This window comes from Sitophilus oryzae, unplaced genomic scaffold (genome assembly GCF_002938485.1).
Source record: "Sitophilus oryzae breed Bouriz unplaced genomic scaffold, Soryzae_2.0 scaffold_1497_pilon_pilon, whole genome shotgun sequence".
In the NCBI taxonomy this organism is placed as follows: domain Eukaryota; kingdom Metazoa; phylum Arthropoda; class Insecta; order Coleoptera; family Curculionidae; genus Sitophilus; species Sitophilus oryzae.
The window spans coordinates 429374-441363 of NW_022146166.1; the positions used below are offsets into that span (position 1 = coordinate 429374).

Below are 11990 nucleotides of genomic sequence, written 5' to 3' on the forward strand. Positions count from 1 at the left end.
AAAAAATTATCTTTAAATGATGATAGAGTTAGAAACTAGTTCTAGTTATATTAGGTACAAATATATAAATTTAAAATAAGCATTTAAATTATGTTTTTAGCATAATAAGCAACAGTATTCCTCAATGTACTATAAAACATCCGAAATTTCTTCCGACTAATATGCTATCTAGCGCTAAAATCTCTTACAAGCAATTAAAAACTGGCGCTTGTAGTGGGCCCATTATAAGCCGTTTACCGTAATTTCGAATTTTTAATAGACGCCTCGCCAGCCGCTAACATCGTACCGCTTTTGTCGTTGGTGCACGACATTCTCACAATATTACGATATTAAAATAACTTTGCAAAACGCTCCGCGGCCAGCTATATTAAAACTTAATGGTTTCGGACCTTTATTTTCTTCTTTTTCTCTTACTCTTTCCCTTTACAATATAAGACGCTGTCGTAATTGCCTCTTTCTCCTCCACCCTCCTGTCGACTGCAAGCTATTCTTTTCTTAACGGGTTTTATTTGAAAAGAGTCTTGAGATTTTTATCGAAACTGCAATAAAAATTATTAAATTTGAAGTTGTTTGGACGTCGATTGTGATATTACGTTACGCTAGTAGCAACAATTTTATTAAATTATGCTCTTTATTACAAATTTTCTTGGCTAATTTGTAATCAAATAAATAAAATAATTATGTTAAGAAATAAATTATGGTAATTATGTATTAGCATAATAAACAACAATATTTCTCAATGTATTATGAAACATCCGAAATTTCTTGCGACTAATATGCTATCTAGCGCTAAAATCTCTTACAAGCAATTACAAACTGGTGCTTGTAGCGGGACCATTATAAGCCGTTTACCGTAATTTCGAATTTTTAATAGACGCCTCGCCAGCCGCTAACACCGTACCGCTTTTGTCGTTGGTGCACAACACTCTCACAATATGACGATATTAAAATAACTTCGCAAAACGCTCGGCGGCCGGCTATATTAAAACTGAATTGTTTCTGTCCTTTATTTCCTTCTTTTTCTCTTACTATTTCCCTTTACAACACGCTGTCGTCATTGCTTCTTACCCCTCTACCCCCCTGTCGACTGCAAGCAATTCTTTTCTTAACGGGTTTTATTTGAAAATAATTTAGAAGTTTTTATCAGAAATGCAATAAAAGTTATTAAATTTTAAGTTGTTTGGATCTCAATTCTGATATTGCCTTAGGCTAGGAGTGCCAATTTTATTAAATAATGCCATTTATCACAAATTTTCTTGGCTAATTTGCAATCAAATAAACAGCTATACATCCATTTTTTTGTTGTTTCTATGTGGATATTATTTTTGAGTAATACTTATTTGGATTTAGTTCAGAAGGTTAAGATATAAAAAATTAAGAAAATGCGTCTCATAATATTTTCGATTATGTAAATGTTCGTATCTGTTTTCATACTCCGAATAGCCTGTAAATGCTTAGATTCTAGATATCTCTTGGGCAAAATAGCAAACAGACTACACGTGCTGTTGGTTTATTATCCTCAATACAAAATCTGCATTTCTTAATAAATTTCATATTATAAACTTTACTACCTTCTAGTGTTTAATGAAGTCTATCATATATTTTTGTTAAATCTTAAAGAGTAAAACTCTGAGTTACATTTAAGATTAGATGAAAAGTTGGCATATACTGTCCTAAGAATAAGTATCAAGACATAATTATGGTAAGAAATGCATTCACTAACTATAGAAAAAAGAGCTTGGTAACATTATTATCCAAGTTGAAAGTATTTGAAATATTGTGTACAAAGACAAAAATAAGGCTGGTTCACGAAAAAAGTATTTTTGAACGATGATATAATTAGAAACTAGTTTTAATTCTATTAGGTACAAAAATACAAATTTAAAATAGCTGTAATAAGCCACAGCATTTTGCAATGTATTTTGAAACATTCGAAATTTCTTCCGACTAATATGCTATCTAGCTCTAAAATCTCTAACAAGCAATTACAAACTGGCGCTTGTAGCGGGCCCATTATAAGCCGTTTACCGTTAATTTAGAATTTTTAATAGACGCCTTGCCAGCCGCTAACATCGTACCGCTTTTGTCGTTGGTGCACGACACTCTCACAATATTACGATATTAAAATAACTTTGCAAAACGCTCAGCGGCCGGCTGTATTAAAACTTAATGGTTTCTGTTCTTTATTTTACTCTTTTTCTCTCTTTCCCTTTACAACACGCTGTCGTAATGGCCTCTCACTCCTCTACCCTCCTGTCTGCAAGCAATTCTTTTCTTAACGGGTTTTATTTGAAAAGAGTTTAAAGCTTTTTATCGGAAATGCAATAAAAGTTATTAAATTTTAAGTTGTTTTATAATTTTATATTATAAACTTTACTAACTTCTAGTATTTAATAGTCTATCGTATAATTTTCTAAACCTTAAAGACTAAAATTCAAATTACATTTAAGATTGGAGAATAAGCTCACATAATAAGCATACACTGTCTTAACAATAAGTATCAAGACATAATTATGGTAAGAAATGCATTCACAAACTATAGAAAAAGAGCTTGGTAACATTATCTAAGTTGAAAGTATTTGAAATATTGCGTATAAAAACAAAAATAAGGCAGATATGCGAAAAAAGTATTTTTAAATGATGATATAATTAGAAACAAGTTCTAGTTATATTAGCTACAAATATATAAATTTAAAATATCTGTTAAATTATGTATTAGCATAATATGCAACAGTATTTCTTAATGTACTATGAAACATCCGAAATTTCTACCGACTAATATGCTATATAGCGCTAAAATCTCTTACAAGCAATTACAAACTGGCGCTTGTAGCGGGCCCATTATAAGCCGTTTACCGTAATTTCGAATTTTTAATAGACACCTTGCCAGCCGCTAACACCGTACGGGTTTTGTCGTTGGTGCACGACACTCTCACAATATTACGATATTAAAATAACTTCGCAAAACGCTCAGCGGCCGGCTATATTAAAACTTAATGGTTTCTGTCCTTTATTTTCCTTCTTTTTCTCGTACTCTTTCTCTTTACAACACGCTGTCGTAATTGCCTCTTACTCCTCCACCCTCCTGTCGACTGCAAGCAATTCTTTTCTTAACGGGTTTTATTTGAAAAGAGTCTTGAGATTTTTATCGAAACTGCAATAAAGGTTATTAAATTTTAAGTTGTTTGGATCTCGATTTTGATATTCTTTACACTAGAAGTACCAATTTTATTAAATAATGCCCTTTATCACAAATTTTCCTGGCTAATTTTTAATCAAATAAATAGTTATTAACACCAAGAGTTTCTATGTGAATATTATTTTTGAATAATACATGTTTGGATTTAGTTTAGAATGTTAAGAATACGTTAATCAATCAGGAAAATGCGTCTCATGATATTTTCGATTATGTAAATGTTCGTATTCGTTTTCATACTCCGAATAGTCTGTTGATTCTTTGACTCTTAATCTAGATGGTGTTTTCGAGCCAAAATAGGAAAATCGAGCCGAAATGAATATTTTGCAAAACCTGAAAACAGAAAATTTCCAGAAAATAATAAATAGTGAAATGATAATAATATATCTATTTTAATTTTAAAATAGAGTAAAAATCGTTTTTAATTTTGTTCGGTTCATTATTTTCTTATTTAAAAAATTGCCATACATTGCGTGTGAAAAAAATACACAAGGAAAGTTGTAGGTAGGAAAGTTTGAATTCCAACCACATTATTGTAATAGACGCAAACTCTCAGAAAAATCAACATTGAATAGAGATTGACTTGTGCTGACAAGGTAAGAAACTTAAAATCGAGCAAAAACAATTTATTACACTCAAAACAGTGTGTTCGTTATTAGAGGTATGTGTAGTTATTAGAGGTATTCAGTAGTGTATGGTAGTACCGAAGCCATAAAGTTATAATTAAACTTAAAACCGGTTAAAGGGTTGTGTTTTATTCTAGAGTATGGAGTATGCTTTCGACCATCACTGTAATCTAATTCTTGTTTGAAAATCAATACCTAATATTATCCTGATGATTTTGATTTTTGATAGATTATTAAAATACAGCACTTACAGTTAACTATATTTCTTCACAGTACCTACATGGTACCTACAATTTTATGTATTTCCTACTTCAATTACTACAATTTTATGTATTTCCTACTATGTTGTAAAGAGAAAGAGTACGAGAAAAAGAAGGAAAATAAAGGACAGAAACCATTAAGTTTTAATATAGCCGGCCGCTGAGCGTTTTGCGAAGTTATTTTAATATCGTAATATTGTGAGAGTGTCGTGCACCAACGACAAAACCCGTACGGTGTTAGCGGCTGGCGAGGTGTCTATTAAGAGGTATGTGTAGTTATTAGAGGTATTCAGTATAATGGGCCCACTACAAGCGCCAGTTTGTAGTTGCTTGTAAGAGATTTTAGCGTTAGATAGCATATTAGTCGGTAGAAATTTCGGATGTAGAGGTAAGGAGAAACAACTCTTACGGGACTTTTATTGAAAAAGTGGTCACAAAATGGGAAGAATAAGGGTTTGCCAAATAACCACAGTGGCGCTAAAAACGCATGAATCTAAAAAATGAAAAGTAACCATAGATAAGAGAAAAGAGAATAAAAATAAATATAACCAAACATTTCCCAAAAAAATTTTGTTTTTATTTTTCAGACAAAGTTTTTGAATATAAAATAATTATTGTTTATCAATATTTTGTGCTTTATTTATTATTTAACAATGGTTAAAGTGTGTGTGGTGCGAAGTTGATTTAATAGCTGATGGAAAAATGAAGAGCAAAGGCAAAGCCTACGGTATGTAAAATACATAATATAATTCAGTATTGTATTATTTGTATTATATGTAAAAATTAGAGTCAATCAAAAGTGTAGTAAACATTTTTCGTAAGATTATTGACATACATGTTACAAAGTATATTTTTACAATCCTTTTTATAAAGTTACAATCTAAATAAAATTTATTTTTAATGATTTTAAAGTTTGACAGACATGCACAAATTGTTGGCATTTTTTTAAACAAGTAAAAGTAGGAAATACATAAAATTGTAGGTACCATGTAGGTACTGTGAAGAAATATAGTTAACTGTAAGTGCTGTATTTTAATAATCTATCAAAAATCAAAATCATCAGGATAATATTAGGTATTGATTTTCAGACAAGAATTAGATTACAGTGATGGTCAAAAGCATGTAGATATCGCTTTGAAATCTACAGATAAGGTTCACAGTTTCATTTTAAAGAACAAGATGTTAAAGTTTGTGATAAAATTGTCATCAGAAATACTGTCCACTTCAGTATTTACATAGGAAAATATTGGAGGATGAAGCTCTACCTACTGCCTCAGGTTAATTTAAATTCTGAATTGCAACAACAGCAACAAGCAAGAAGGGCACCATTAAATGAATATTATACACATACGTATTATTATACACAGAAAGAGTAATGTTATACACATAAATATTAACATTTTGTCGAGCAACAACAGAATAAAAAACCAAAATATGAACACCAGACCAAACCAAACCAAAACTACTGTAACATCATAAATAAATTGTATACCAACACATAATGTCCAAACTTCAACAGACTTTAATATTCATAAACCTCATCAGAAGAAAATATTTTTTGATCCAAAGTTTTTTTTTTTCGTTATTAGAATAAATTACCTGCAATTTGTTAATTCATTACAACATAAAAGATGCAAAGTGTTTATACATACTATAATAGATAAATCTTCATTTAAAATTATATGATAGATCTGCTTGCTTGTAGGATCTAGAATCATATACTCAATTTCTTTTATTGATATAACCAATAAACTGGTAATGCTGAAATTTTGTTTTTGATTTGAGCAATAGGGTCCATTATTTCCATTATTTGATGCTGTTATTGCTCTACAAAATGTTGATCTTTATCAAGGGATGTTTATATGTATAATATTACTATTTATGTGTATAATAATACTGTATGATCGAAAAAACACGGCGTCCGGTTGGCTTGGAAATGAACATCTCGATGACATTCTCCATATCATTTTACATATACAATGACAGCAATCTTCATTTCATAGGCATCGCTGACGCCGTTTTTTATTCGATCAAATTGTACTTACGTGTATAATATTCATTTAAGGGTTCCTGTTTTAGTTGCTGGTGTTCATATTTTGGTTTTTTATTCTGTTGTTGCTCTACAAAATGTTAATATTTATGTGTATAACATTACTCTTTCTGTGTATAATACAGTAGTTAAACCATCCGAGTACGAAACATGTTCAAAATCCACTATTCTTAATGAATGGCAACTACCAACTTGAGAGGAAGCTAAGAGAAAGGTTCTATTGGGTGGACTACAAGGAAAAGGGACATATACATGAGGATCTGGAAGGGCTATAACATTACGTCTCAAGCCATGGGACAATAGGAAACGAAATTGAAAGGAAAATATTACAATACATGGGATGCAAATTATAGTGCAAAGAATTGAGAAAAATAATTATTAAAAGTAGTTATTGTTACGATAGTTAAACCATCCGACTACCAAATATATTTAAAATCCACTATTCTGAATGAATAGCAACTACCAACTTGGGAGGAAGCTGCGAGAACAATTCTATTGGGTGAACTACAAGGAAGACATGAGCATCTGGAAGGGCTATAAAATTATATTATTTCACGTCCCAAGCCATGTTGGAATAGCTGGGAGTGAAAAAGAAGATAATACTGCACACGATTCTTGTCTAGAAGTAGTTGATATTATGGTAGTTAACCCATCCGATTATCGAACATTTAAAATCCACTATTCTGAATGAATGGCAACTACGATGGTAAAACGTAAATAAATACTTGTACAGTATAAAATTATATTATATTGGCTTAATTTTTATACTAAATAAAATGTGTTACGTTATTTTTGACCTGCATTATATTTATTTAAATCCAATATCATCAATTAAACTTTTAATAAAGTTTTCCTAATTATAATTAACATTAATTTTAAACTAAAGTTTTTTCATCTTGAATGAGATTTACGAAATAACTTATGAGAAACAATAAAAAGAGGCTCAGTCTATTGCTTCTGAATAATCGGTAATAAAACCACATATTGACTTACTTTTATACTAAATAAATGTAGGTATGAAGTTATTTTAAAGCTGCATTATATTTATTTTAAACCCATCACCAATTATTACTTTAAATAAAATTTTTCTTAATTATAATTACCATTAATTTTAAGTTAAAACGATCAGAATATTTTTTCGTCGTCTTGAATGACATTTGCGAAATAACTTATGAGAAACAATAAAAAAAAAGGGCCTAGTCTATTGCTGCTGAATAAAAATCTGTAATTTATTTCATGCAACATGAAAATAAAATTGTATTTTTTTGAAACCCGCGGTTTCGCGTTTGCTTCACGTTAAATATTTATGTCTTGAATCTTGAATCATCTGTTCTAAAATGTTCGGCGCATGTCTTACATTTTAGGATCTTGCTACAGCAGCGCCATCCTAATTCTTCCCTTTTTTTGACCATTTTTTAATGCACGGAGTTTTTTCTCCTTACCTCTACACTCCATATTCTAGAGTTATTTATTATTATTGTGTATACTGAAATAGATAAATTCATCATAATGGCACAACTAGTATTTCTGCACGTTATAATATAGGTTATTTTGTTCACACCTCTTCTGATTTTTCACCTTTTTTCAACAATTTTTACTTGTTAATTGCATTTTCTCAGATGAATAATTAGAAATATACCTAGGTCATTTAGAAAGTGACATTGTTGCGTCCCTTTTAGTGCCGTAACCATATCAGTGATTAAGAAATTGGTGAGAAGACCGTGGGAAAATTTGATGTGAACAGGCAGTTCCAAAAAATTTTCGAAAAATATACAGGGAAATTTAAAAGTAAATGCACGATTTTCAACATCTTTTTTGCGAAAAAACCTCATAGACGTGTTCCTGGGGTCGAAATATACCATCCCTGAAAATATTTGCATTTATTTAAGACTCACCCTATATATGGAATATTTATATTATATATATATATTTATATATAATAATTTACAGAGTTGTAAATAAAGGATTAATATCTTCTGGTAAACTTTACAGATATATTCATCTTATATAATTGTTCTTACTTGTGTGACTTGTTATACATTAATAACAATTACTAATTGTACAATACGCTTCAAGAAAGAGAATACAGTATTAGGGCTTTGCTCGAGCTTAATTACTTTTACAATTTTAATAGCGAAAATTCGAATTAGTTCTTGCAGCGAGAAGGATTTGCGGAGAGCTTTGCAGGCGGATGGATCAACAGTGGAGCAGGAAGTTGGGACACTAGTAAGCTGAAGTTAAAACTGTTTTCTTTTAAAACAAGAGGGTTAATTTACATACTAACCGCTTATTTAAGTGTTTAAAATAATAAAAGGAATGAATTGTTCATGGTAGAAATGGATATATGCAGTGTGAGTTTTCTACGATGTTTTCTTGGGTATAATTATCGGAAACAACTGGAAATAGAGAGTCGGCTAAAAGGGGAAAGAATTGCTGTTTTGTAGGGTCATAATATCGGCCTTTCAGATTTTTAAAAAATGGCAAAAAGTTCATGGCTTACTAGATATTTCGAAGAAAACAAATTTCGGCTGTTTTAAAAATTGTTCCAACTTCCATTATAATCTATTTTAGACAAAAAGATTTCAGATAAAAGTTGTAGATAATTACATCCGTAATGAGATTGTGTTCTCCCTTTTTTTCTAAAGCCTGTAATTTTTGACATATGACACAAGCCTCGACAGAAACATATGTTTTTTTTAAATAGGAACCACAGTTGGCCATGACTTCATAAAACCGCCATTTTTTAAGCTTTTTAGCGATATAGGTTATAATATGTTTTTTTTTCGAAAAATTACTGAGATAGCCAATTATTATCCTTCTTGACTAATTTTACTTAGTTGGCATTCTTATTCTGTTATGATTTATAACTTATAAAAAGACAGAATATTGTATTAAACGTTTCTTTGCAATTTCCATTGCACAAACTAAAACTTAAAAAAATTATATCACTACATAAACTTTAAGTTATATTAGAAAATGTTTAAAAAATCCGCCATTTTTTTGAGTACATAAATGCATCTTTTTAAAACTGAATTACCTACTAGCTTTTCTCACAGAACTACAGGTCGAACTTTGTTAAACTTCTCCTGTACCGCCCCTTCGAGTACCTCTCTTAATTCATATGTTCTTTTGTAAACCTTGTTAACCATACCGCATAAAAAAATTGATCAGGTGATCGAGGAACAATTGGTCCACCTCTTCCTATCACTGAGTTTGCGTAATTATGATATAAATAATTTTTAACATTTCTTTTATTATTGGGGAGGGGGGTCATAATGAAAGTCATGTTCGAACCACTAACCACTCTATTGGTGTGCGAGTCTCTAAATTTAACTTTTCTAACATGTTTTGAAAACCGTTCTCTAAAAGGCGTAAGTAGCGTTCACCGGTCAACGTATCCTCGAAAATGTATGGCCAAAAAAAGTTGAACCAATAATCCTACACGCTTTTCTTTATTTAAAAAATTCATATTTAAAATTTTTGTTTATTTTAATTTACAAAGTTTGGATATGAGAGTTTCACATTTCTGAGAGTAACCACGTCGACGATTGAACTTGTTTCCATAGCTAACGAAATTGTTTAAAAATGATACGAAATGGCTATAATTCACAAATTTTTCGAAAAAAAAAACATATTATAGCCTATATCGCTGAAAAGGTTAAAAATGGCGCCTTTTTATGAAGTCATGGCGAACTATGGTTTCCATTTAAAAAAACATATGTTTGTATCATATGTCAAAAATGACAGGCTTTAGAAAAAAACGGAGGACAGTTTCATTAAGGATGTGATTATCTTATATATCTTAAATTTTTTTGTCTAAAATAGATTATAATGGAATAAGGGACAATTGTTAAAACAATTGAAATTTGTGTTTTTTTTCGAAATATCTAGTCAGCTATGAATTTTTTCAAAAATCTGAAAGGTGCATATTTATGACCCTACAACACTGCAATTTTTTCCCATGTAACCGACTCTCTATCTCCAGTAATTTCCGATATACCCATAAAGAACATCGTAGAAAACTCACCCTGTATAAAGTGACTTATACTTTAAGTTTTTATTTGCGTAATAAACTTGAAATAGATTTTCATTGTCTCTATTTTCTTTTGTGCCCAATTAGAAATATTTGGATAGTAATATTATTATGAATTTCCAAGTAGATACTAAAACATATTCCGATTTGAATATAAAAATATACAGAGTGTCTCTTTATTCCGTGGACATGGAAGTATCCCACGCAATATTAGAACTCACTGTATATTTTGTAGGTCCGCTTTGGAATAAAATCTCCAAATTTTTGTGGCATTTTTTTACTAAATACAAAAATGCATACTATATACATACTGCCATTATTACTCGCTGACGGGTATTTGACATGCATCAGAAGATGGTCACGCAAGGCGTTTTCTTCCATGAGCTTTTCTGTGACTGAAAAGCCCGATACGTGATGCTATCTGTCTACCGCAATCCGAACATTCAAAAATCTCATTGCTTTGTTGCCTCTTTACTTTTTGGTTATCGCTGTTAACTGAGTTTACAATTCTTCCCCATTGCGTTCTACTGTGCACTGCTTCTTCCTACTCATTCTGCATGTGAATCCCCTTTAAGTTTTCGTGGAAAATGTCCTTGTACCTTTTGAGTTGTCCACCCGGCCTCCTCTTACCGTCTACAAGCTCACCGTAAAGTAGATATTTTGGTATGCGGCTTTTCTTAACATTCTGCATACGTGACCAGCCCATAATTAAGCGGGATTCTGTAATTATTATTCATACCTCGCAGGCGACTTCAAGGACCGATACGTGTGAGCACATGATGAACCATTTGATTCTTTAAAGTTGTCTAAAGGTTGCAAACTTTTTAAAGGCGTTTATCTGTGGACGCATCGCGCCACGACAACTCAGGGAAACAATACTTTTTATTTTTATTTTTTCATTAAATGCAAAACACAAAATCCGGGCGACGACAGTTTTTGAAAACGGATTCGAAGTTAGCTATTTTAGTAAAGAAAGGCACTTCGAGAGCAAGTAGTTACCTCAGTAGAGACGACACACAGATAAACATTAGAAATTAAACGGTTCTTATTTAGCTCGACCCGTACGGTTTTATTTATTTGTTTGCGTCAAAATAGAAATTGAAATTTAAGTCCCTTCCTGTTGTCAGATTGATCTGAAATTTTGTACACACCTTTAGTTCAGATGACAATACCAATATAGTATATCCAATAACATTGTAAATCTAAGATGGCCGCCGGTACAACATGGCGGATTTCATAAATTTCCACAAACCCCCTCAATTATGGTATCAAATAAAAGAGGCTACACTAGTAGAGTACTGTGATATGAAAAATTAAAAATCCGAAGATGGACGTCGTTACAAAATCGCGTATTAGGTGAGGGCAAGAGTAGTCGTGTCCAGAACAGTTGTGTCTAAGATTGTTGTGACGTTAGAAGGAACAGATAAAAATAAAATAGGTGATAGATGTCTACTAGTTTAGCCGGAGCTTTAACCACCCAAGTTAATGTATAGGTTAAAACGGCTGAGGACTTGATGGCATGTAGGTGTGCTAAACATGTATGTGCGCAAGCGGTTTCCCTCAAAGATGGGCGCCTCTGTTGATATTAAAATATGCGCTTAGCCCCATCTATATGGGGAACCTGGGAGGTGCCTAAAATGCAGGGCAGCACAAGTAGCGTATTTAGTAAGCTGTATTTGGGCTCAAAAATTTTGAGGAAGGCAGAGCAATACGTGCTCTAAGTTGTCTCGAGGGCCATGGGTTCATGACAGGGGCTTATGGTATTGAGGAATAGATTCTGTAATAAATATCAGTAAGTAAAAAAAAAAACAAACCATGTAACATC

The 11990-nt window shown here is 31.6% G+C and overlaps 1 protein-coding gene and 1 long non-coding RNA gene across 2 annotated transcripts in view; one reads left to right on the forward strand and one right to left on the reverse strand.

The window, feature by feature from the left end:
* LOC115877688 (extracellular serine/threonine protein CG31145) overlaps nucleotides 1-11990 on the forward strand; it is a 418713-nt gene that overhangs the window by 374567 nt on the left and 32156 nt on the right. The window lies entirely within an intron of this gene.
* On the reverse strand, nucleotides 5543-5795 carry LOC115877683. Its single transcript, XR_004049381.1, has 2 exons — nucleotides 5735-5795; nucleotides 5543-5681 (listed from the first exon to the last, which is right to left on the reverse strand). It is a non-coding gene; the product is annotated as an uncharacterized LOC115877683 (long non-coding RNA).